Below are 11,081 nucleotides of genomic sequence, written 5' to 3'. Positions count from 1 at the left end.
TCGTTCGCGAAATTTATCACTTGCTTTGATTGACTAAACTAGGAGTTCGGTCACCTGAACCCATTAAAATTTGAATTTCAAAACTGGTAGTAGGCTTTCGATCGACCGAACTCTATGGTCAGTTGCCCGAACATGTTCGTTCAACTAAACCTAAAGTTCAGTCGTTCGAACCAACATTGTCTGGAACTTGATAATGGCAATAGCGATTCAGTCAACTAAACCTTTCATTTGATCGCCCGAACTCTCTGATGCCTGACCAGTATGTTCAGATTTTTACCTTCAGTCGACTGAGCACTTGCCTCAGGCGCCTGAACACCTTGAAATTCAATATTCCTTTATATTTTTTATTCCAAAACTAATTTTTATCCTTTTGAAATATCATTTGGATTTTATAAAAATATTTTTCAAGATTTGAAAAGGTATCTAAGTCCAAGTAATTATCCTAAGAGCTTCATAATAAAGACCAATTGAGAAGTACATACATGAAACCTATTTTACAATATATATATATATATATATATATATATATATATACACATATTATAAACTAACTAAGTCTTCATATCCTTAAGCTTGATCTTCATCCAAGCTTTTATTCAATAGCCATCTTTGATTTGCTTGTATTCTTCATGGCTTTCCGTTATTCATCTTTCATTGTGTTTTTGTATTAAAATACCTATAAAAATACCTAATAACACAATTAGATGCCTTGAATTGTCATTATCAAAACGAGATTAAGCCTTATTAGGCCAATAGATTTGACATATTTTTTTATTTCCTTTTTCATTTTCCTAGCCAACTAAACATAAATATATCAATTCCCTTCAATTTTTATTTCTTTCTGTTTTAATGTTCACCATTAGAGTTACTGTCTAGTTAAATGTTGTCATTTAAACCAAAGAAATACTTGGTGAGTACATTTGTATCAACTCATAATAGGTGGTCTTATTTTAGCTCTTCAAAAAAAATTTTTATTTTCGGGTGTTACAAAATGTTGAATAACAATATTAATACTTTTTTTTTTTTGGTTGAATTCAATTGAGGTGAATGAGTGGTAAAGGAAGGGTTTATTTGTAGCATAAGAATGTAGAGTAATGTACGACAAAAAATAAGAAAGGAAAATCTTAAATTTTTTAATTTAGCCAAAAGGAAAATTAAAGGCTCTTTCAAACAAAGAACATTAACATATTTTAGAGTTTTTAGGAATTTTTAATGAATGGAAAGTTCTATAAAGAAAAAACAATTTTAAGGTTTTTGATAAATTTAGGAGAAAAGAAGCAAACTCGAGTAAATAAAAAAAAATTTCAAGATTTGAGAAGCGAAAAGAGTTTTTGTTAAGAAATCTTAAAAACAACATTTGGAACTAGACAGAAGCTTGACTGAATACCCTCAGTAGGCTGACATATTTAAAGTTTTTAAGATAGACAGACAGATGGTCGTCAGGTGACTAACCAGACCTTGACAGAAGCCTGACGTGGTAAAATAAGAAGCTTGATTGGGTTTTGCCAGGCGACTGCCACCTTTCTACTTGTGAGTTTAAATTGAGTTTTAAGTTAACAGGTGCTTGACCTAAAGTAATAGGCTGCTACCATGCGGTAAAATTCAAATTTTTATAACGGGAAAGATTTTAAAATTGATTGCTTGGGGCTCAAACTTATCTAAAACTTGGGCACTACTCCAAGTAAACTTGGGGATCAAGTAAATTCCTTTTCTCAAGTCTATAAATAGCCTCAAGATCATTGATTTTATATACCAAGCAATTGAAAATCAACTCTCAAAGCTCATACTTTTAAAGCTCTCATGCTCTCATCTTTGCACATCTAAATTGCTTAGATTTTTTGGAAGCAACTGATCAATCCTTCTCTGTGTTTCTGAATTGTTAATTCTCATCTAAAAGGAAAACTTGGTGAAATCTCTTTTGAGCTTTAAGTGTATTTCATATTGATATTTTGATTGAAGTATATAGTATTTGAAATTGTACTGATAAACCCTATTTGAGGGTAATTCTTTGTACATAAATTATTGATCTTGTTCTTGTAGATTTGACAATTCAAGGATGTTTGGATCGTTGCCCAAGTGTGGGGTATCACTTGGAGAGGCATTGCTCTAACCTAGTGAAAGAGTGTTTAAGCAAGGGGTATCGCTTGTAAAGGTTTTGTTCCGCCCTGAAAGGAACAAGTATAGTGGAATCCTTAGGTGGTTTGCCTAAAGTGAGGACTTAGGTTAAGGATAAGTCGAACCTCATAAAAAAAATCCAGTGTCACTCTCTTTCCCTTACTCTCTTTATTTTCAGCATAGATTAACTGCGTTGATGATTTATATTTCTTAATTATAAAAACTACGTGAATTGGATTTTAAATAAGCTGAAGTTTAATTTATTTTTGGGATTGTGGAAATCAAAAGGGAGTACATTGGTTGATCAATAATTTGTGGAAACCTTAAGGGAGTACGTTGATTGGTTAACACCCCAAAACCTATTAACTGAAAGATTATTTGAAATCTAATTTTGGAAAGAGTGTGGATGTTATATTGGTTATCATAAAGAATGATAAAATTCATTCTCTGCAGGGCTTGAATCAAATCCATTAATAAAGGGCTTATTATCAGCAAGCATACATTCTTAATCTTTACTTTAAGTATTGAACCTTGCAAGCATTAAAATCTATCTTTGAATTAATCTTAATAGTGTTGCAGTGCATACATTGACTTTTGCTTGGTAAATCAATTGTTTGGTTGATTGGTTGGTTTGGTTGATTGTATGGTTGTGGATTGAATAGAGAATTAAGATTTTGTTGTGTAATTGCTAAATCAACAAGAAGTCGAGAATTCATAAAAAGATTTAAAAGAAAATTTTAAACCCAATTCACCCCCCCTCTTGGGACTGCACCTTATTTTTCGTTACCTTATATAAAATTTAAAAAAATAGAAGACAAATTATCATTTTATGGTTATTTTAAAATCTAAAAATAAAAAATAAAATATTATTTCTACATTTAAAGAAACTCTTTATTTTCTACCTCTTCAATACGAATCTTAAAAAAAATAAAAAATAAATTTTTATAATTCTTTGTTAAACTAAAAATTATGAAATGGAAAATATTTTTCAAAACTAGATGGACACTAAACTTCTTTGATAATTTCGAAATAAAAAAAAAATAAACAACTCACTTTTGGAATTTTAAAGAATGAATTTTTCAATAAACACGAAATAATTATGGAGAAAATCATTTTTCAAATTTTTGGTAGATTTAAGAAAGAATAAAAATTTGAACATTTTTGTAAAACAAATTAAATACAAGGAAATTATATAAATAATTTTTTTGAGATTTTTATACGAATGAAATGAAATTAAAAACAAAAGAGTTTAATTTTAATATTTTTAGAATTTTAAATTCAAAAAAATGATCATTATTGCTAAGAAACTAATTGGGGGAATTTTTTTTAAAATTATTTTTGAAATAGGAGCTAGAAGATTTTTTTTGGGGGGGGGGGGGGGAGACGTGGTTTAGTTTAACAGTTTTTAGTAGAACATGAAGGAATTTGTTGTTCGCAAATGCGTAGCGGAAGCCTCACACAAACTCACGAATTAATCAACAAACAAGTAATGTAATCCCTCATTGATGAACTATACTGAATAAGAAAACACTCAAAAAGAGAATCAATGAAAGCAACAATCAAAGACACAAGATTTACGTGGTTTGGTAATGTGTCTACGTCCATGGGAGTAACAACTGAATTTCCACTATGAACAATGTCAAGTGTACAATTAGGGGTACAAAGTATGATTATATATGAACCCTATGCATACAAAAACCTTAGATCCTATCAAGACCATCCTTGTAGCAATCCTCAGAGAAAAATCCTCTAATTTCCCCAATATACTGATCTCCAAATTCAAAAATTGTAACTTACACCGAACAAAACCGTCGACAATTTAGGCCAAACCGTCGACGGTTTGAAGTCGAGAAGAACTCCCTGCATTATGCTTGAACCGTCTACGGTTACATTACAAAACATCAATGATTATCCCTCATCCTGCATACTTCACTTTTTTTCCTTGCTTCACGATGCTTTCCCGGTGCATGCGTTCCACTTAAAATATGAGTTATATACCCAACAAGATCCACCTTGGTGAATATTCACCACTCAGGAGAAAAATGAAAATATAACCTCTGCTCCATATAGGACAGTAGATTGAGGCCGCCTCTCGTCTAACACCTGGAGACGTAAACTAAGTCCAATCGACACTTGAACTTGTCCGTGGTAATAGGAACTCCACCTAACTGAACACCCAACTCCTTGAACGATCCTTTAAACCAAAATGCTACCTTGGTAATTTCTCCCTCTCCCCCTTTGGGAGCTCCACCAACCCCCACGTCTGATTCTTATACAGTAACTTCATCTCCTCCCCCATGACACCTATCCACCTACCCTTCTCTTGGTTGTGCACTGCCTCCTTAAAGGTAATATGATTCTTCCTAGTAGTAATAAATGCATAAGACATCAGATCTTTATACCTAGACAGTGGCTTGATATTGCAATTGGGCCCATTGTAATCCTGCTGGTCTCTCGAGCTTGACCTCCCTGCATTATGACTAATGTCATCTCTGCCTTGAGTCTATAACTCTACTTGCATCACAATCTCCTTTCTGTTCCAGCTTATATTGCGATACTGCAAGTCTCCTAAGCTAGAACTCCTTGCACTTTTGCCCTGAGTCTCCGACTCCACCTGCACAACATGCTCATTGCTGCTGCAGCTTTCTGGCACCTGTTTCTCCTTATCTACCTAAGCACTCTGCATCATGGCTTTAACACCAAAAGCCATGTCTCCACCAATCAACACCTTGTTAGCTATTAGATCCCCCAACTTGAACCCATCTTTCTTATATCTCAGAAAGATGTACCATCTAGATATTACACCAAGCTTAGATCCCACCTCACTAGAAACATGCATGGTTGGACCTCCAAACTCCCTCAAACTAGAAAAGTCTACCGCATAAACTATCCAATCCTCCCTACAACTCTCCCATCTAGTGATACCTTTAGCGATCGATTAATCGATAAACCTGCCATACTCGCTGACTTTACCAAGAAGTTCTGGTAGGCCGGCCAAAGCTTGGGTCCTTAACTACAAAAAATAAAATTTATACTACCTAACTATCCCAAGTTCTGTAGAAAGTGGGTAAGTTGGGTTTCGATCCTTAAGGACTTGAAGTGCAGCTATCAAACCACTTCCAAATTAGTTTATTACAGCCTTGTTATGAAAAAGAAGTAAAAGGTGGTATTTTTCTAACCAACTACTAGAAAGCAATTAAATAAAAGGAAGTAAATCTATATTAACTCTACTCTTACAAAGTAGTGTTTAAACATGAGTATAATTTAGGATGTTGTTCTTCTTGCTCTAAGTTCAGTGAGTTTACCGTACTAAACTAACCAGAACCTGACTAAACAATCGAAGGACTCGTTCGATGGCATAGAGTAGCAAAGGTGCACCAGCCATCCAAAGCACGGTCAGGAACTAGAGCATACTCTATCACAACGATCATGAGAACCTCTATGGGAGACTGTAGCCTAATACGTGTACCTAACTGAAGCAATAGAGGTGCAAATCTTGCCACTAAATATCATCACAATCTAAACCATAAATGAAAGCAGTAAAGGAAAGCTGTAAATGAAAGCATGTAAAAAGATCATCCCTTTACATTCACCACATCTTTCACTAATGCCAAGAAGTACAAAAGAAGACCATCTAATATACATTGGAAGACACACAAAAGCCACTAGTTGTCACAGGTCGTCGGACACTTCATGCACAACCTAGAAATTTATACTACTCCTAATTTAACTTGGCCTCAATGACTTCCTAGGTCTATCACTAACCTAAAAGAGGCCAAAGAGGAACCCAAAGTTTGTGTTCATAGCGAATACTTATAGGCTCTAGGGTTTACAAGGTTTGTTTTACAAGTTAAGAAAGTTTGCAGCAAATCTCGGACAAAAGATTGTCCCTATCGACCAAGTCGCCCCTTTGTCATTCTTGTACGCACCTTGGTCGAGACTCACAAGAAGTTAGAGATTCGAATCTTCAATATCTTTGACTTTGTCATGCCTCAGGGTTTTTCTAGTCGAGTTGATGGTCGAGACTTGCAGGATCTCGATCTTCAGGAACTCGATGTAGTCGCCTTTTAAGGTCTCTTCGTCAAACACTTTGTCAAGCTCTCGGTATTTTTGCTCTCAGTTTTGTCTCAATATCTCGACATGGCCACTCTGGATAGTAACTTGGTCGAACCTTGCAGCATTCTGATCTTAGTATGAACCTTGGAATCTGTAGTGGAAGACTAAGTCGCCCTTATGTGTTGCTGGTCATGCCACATGGTCGAGCATCATTTTCTTGTTCCTTTATGATCTGAAGCTTCAAGAGCTTGGCTAACATCTTAATTTTATATTTGAGTCTTCCAAATCCTCCTTGGCTTCTCGTAATGTCTAACTCCATGGTTTTAACCTGTTTTTCCTGAAAAGAAAAACAAACCTTACATAGCTCTAAACAATGATAACTCTAGGCAAATACAAAATAAAAAGAGGATAAACAAAGATAAATGAGGGTGTAAAATCATGTATTTTAGGGACTCATCAAGTTCCTTACAAGTCCTGCATACACTATGCCATGCTCGCAAAACTCCTTAAGCACCAGCGTACTCCAATCTCTGACTTTAGGAAATCTCTCCAGGTCTGGTACTCCCCCACCTCCCCCCCCCCCCCCGGACCACAAGTTAAGTCTAACAAAACATCTCCAACTTGTGCCGCATGAGATACCCCCAGACCTTTTGTGATAACCTCACGAAGTACCCATGTCCAATCCGTGATGCTACCCTCACCAATCCCCAAACATCCAAAACAATGTCGTTAAGAATACCCTCCATTTTCTGTGTGGTTGGTTTACACAAAACGATATTATCTAACTCAGAACTTTCAGTTGTAGCTCCACATACAACTGTGTTGCCCAGCAGTCCATAAAGATTCCCTGCTAACCTCTGTCCCTTCATCACCATCAAGACACCTTTACTCACCATCATTGTCCCGCCTTCAAATTTGAAACTATACTCATTACAATCCAAAGTGCCCAATGATATCGCATTATTTCATAGATCAACTACATGCCTTACACCATACAACGTCCTTACCACACCATCATACATCTTGATTTTGATATCCCCCATTCTGAAAACTTTGTAGGCAACATCATTTTCCATCAGAACGAAACCAGAACTCACCAATCTATAAGAGGTGAACTAGGCTTTGTTGGGCATCATGTGAAAAGAGCACCCTGAGTCTAGGATCCAAGAATCCATGTGGTGTTCTAAACCTGATGAAACAGAAAGCATCTCATAATCACTGCTCCCTAAGTCTCCTTCTTCTAGTACATTAACAGATTTTGACAAACCTTCTTGAACTTTTGCTTTTCCCTTCTCCCACTTTGGACACTCCGATTTTGTGTGCTGTATTTTCCTGTACTTAAAACAATAAATGTCCTTCCTCCTCTTAGACTAGGACTGAGTTTTATTACCGCTCAATTCGCTCTAGGACTTGCCTCTCCCATGATTCTGTTACACTTCGCTACGAACCCTTCACCTTGTGAACCCTCATCGCTGGCCTTCTTTCTCTTATAGAACCCCATCAATACACTCATGATGTCCTCTAATACCAAGGTTTCTTTCCCCTAAGTCATCATCGTAACCAGATTCTCATATCTAGGTGATGTAGGTAGGGAATTCAACAGCATCAACACTTTATCTTTTTCCTCAAACTTCACATCAACTTGCATCAAATCACTAATGATATGATTGAATGTGTTGATATACCAAGTCAAGTTCGAACCCTCTGCCATCTTAAGCCAATATAGTTTTTGTTTAATTTACAACTTGTTCTTCAATGACTTGGACAGATAATGGCGCTCCAGTTTCAACCAAATCACTACCGACGATTCCTCATCCATGATGAGATACAACACGTCATCAGCTAGACATAACCTAATAATGGACACAACTTTCACTTCCAGCTCCTTCCAACTTGTGTCATCCATGCTTTCCGACTTCTTCCCACATAGAGCCTTCACCATTCCTTTCTACACTAGCAAGTCCTTCACCCTCCTCTGCCAAAGTCCAAAATTCACTGTTCCATTGAACTTATTAACATCATACCTCGTAGAAGAAATCCTAGCCATTGTGAACCAATAGCTCCGATATCAATTGTTGTTTGTAGATGCATAGTAATAGCCTTACACAAACTTATGAATTAATCAACAAACAGGCAATGCAATCACTCAATGATGAATTATACTAAATAATCAATCACTTAAAAAGAGAATCAATGAAAGCAACAATTAAAGACACAAGATTTACGTGGTTCGGCAATGTGCCTACGTCTATGAGAGCAGCAACTGAATTTCCACTATGAACAATGTTAAGCATACAATTAGGGTTACAAAGTATGATTATATATGAACCCTATACGTACAGGAACTTTAGATCCTATCTAAACCATCCATATAGCAATCCCCAAAAGAAAATCCTCTAATTCCCCCAATCAACTGATCTCTAAATTCAAAAATCATAACTTGCGCCGGACGAAACAGTCGATGCTTTAGGCCAAACCGTCAACGATTTGAAGCCGAGAAGAACTCCATGCATTCTACTTGAAATTGTTGACGGTTACACTGCAAACCGTCGATGGTTATCCCTCATCCTGCATACTTCTCTTTTGTTCCTTGCTTCATGATGCTTTCCCGATGAACGTGTTCCACTCATAATATGAGCCACATACCCAACAAAATTTAAGAAATTTTAGGTTTTTAAGTACATGGTGAAGACATTGTTTTTTATAGAAATTCAAATTTTGTGTTTTTCTTTATAGAAAATTTTAGAGGCCAAAAATCCTAATCTGAATGGACACATGCAAAAGTATTTCAAACAAATTATAAAAAAAAAAAAAAAACACATATGACTTAATAACTAAATTTTTTGTTACTACATGATTACTTATTTAACTTGTTTTGAAGTATGATTTAAGTTAGAAAAGGTATAGGCGAAGAGAATTTAAGTTTTATTAAAGTTATCTCATGTCATATTGATCAAAAGGTTTGAAAATTTATTATTAGTGTCAAATTATATTATGTTATATGGTGGTCTTATATTATGAGTCAGATCTTATGACATAATACGACGTTATCTTAACAATTTCATTTTTTTCATTAAGAACAATTTTCATAGTTATAAGACCGCCTAATTAGCTCATATAACTTCTAAAACAATCATTTTCTATTTATTAGCTTTATTTTATTTTTTTAGTATAATGTAGAATTTTTTTTTTTTTTCACATGATAATAAACAAACAAGTGAATAAATAGAAATTGGGTGGTCTTATAACCTAATTGTGAAGAATATCAATTTTAGGACGTATAGTAATTAAGATATACTTTAAGAAGAAGAAGAAATCATAAAATCTCAACAAGGGTCCTATTTAAGAGTAAAGTGCCCAAAATACCCTTGATAATACTACTAGTTTAAAAACATTTATAAAAAAATTTTCATTACACTTAATACCAAATGGAATATTAAATGCAATACACCCAAAATTGACTGGTATGCCCATAGGGGTGGATAGTTGTAAGGCCAACATTGGACATCATTTGATTTTATCACATAATCGTCTTCAAGTTATCCATAACCCCCGATGTGATTACAAGAGGTACTATTGATGTCCTGCATAACCGCCTTGAGTCACCCATAACCCCTTTTAGTATAATAACATGCTTATAAATGTCAAGCTGAAGGGGAGTGCCTTCACTACTATAAAAAAGGGATCTCAGAATGAGGTAAGCATCTCATTCTCACTCACTCTTCCTTTACTGTTGCAATCTGAACCTCCCATTCCTTAACTTAGGCATAGGAGTGATCCCCCAGAGTACACCTCGGGTCCTCCAAGTCATTATTTGATTCCTTTCAGGTTGTTACGGTCAAAGGAAGTTTTAACAAAACTCGTACGATTCTTGGCAGCAACAGTTGGCGCCGTTTGTGGGAACCCTAGGGAGGTTTTCTATCCTTGACCATGATCACATCGCATAACTCCAAGTCATAACCTGCTGGGGGAAATCAATCACCCTAGTCAATTCATTCCACTCCAATAGATAACCCAAGTATTCCATTGAGTGACTTTATAGCCTTCCTGAAAAGGGTAGAAGGCATGTTCACTATGATCTTGCATTAAAAAAAAAAAAGAAAAAGAAAAAAGATCATAGGGAGCATGGTCTGGAGGCTAACCAAAAAGAAGCAGTGTCTAATAGGAAGGTAGCTGCCCTATAAGAAGTTGTTGTGAAGGCCACAGATCTAGTAAATAAGGTAGAAGATGCAAATAGTGTGGGTAACTTATAGACTCACGGTGTGCAAACCTCAATGGTGTGAATCCCAATGACGCAAATCCCAATAGCATAGATCAACATACCTAGACCAACAACAGTTCATCTAATGAGTAGCGCTCATAAGGCCTTGAAAATAAGCCGAATTGATGAGCACAGCTCATGAGGCAACAAAGGTGTGAGCACAACTCGCTCGTATTGGCCTATCTAATGAGCACATCTCATAAGACCCTAAAGACTTGTCCATTTGATGAGCAAGATTCATGAGGCACAAAGGATTGAGCACGACTCATCCATAATGACCCATCTGATGAGTATAGCTTATGAGGCAACAAAATAGAGAGCACGACTCACCCATAATGGTCCATATGATGAACATAGCTCATGAGGCACAAAGGAGTGGGCACGACTCACCCATAATGGCTCATCTAACGAGCAAAACTCATGAGCAAACAAAGGAGTGAGCATGACTCACCCATAATTGCCCATATGATGAGCACAACTCATGAGTCACAAAGGAGTGGGCACAACTCATCCATAATGGCAATGGCCCATCTAATAAGTATAGCTCATTAGGCCCTGAGAACTTGTCCACTTGATGAGCATGGCTCATGAGACATAGAGGAGTGAGCACAACTCACTTGTATTGGGCCATCTGCTGATCAGAGCTCAT

Source organism: Malania oleifera, chromosome 3 (genome assembly GCF_029873635.1).
Source record: "Malania oleifera isolate guangnan ecotype guangnan chromosome 3, ASM2987363v1, whole genome shotgun sequence".
NCBI lineage: Eukaryota > Viridiplantae > Streptophyta > Magnoliopsida > Santalales > Ximeniaceae > Malania > Malania oleifera.
Note: the sequence above shows the minus strand (reverse complement) of the source record.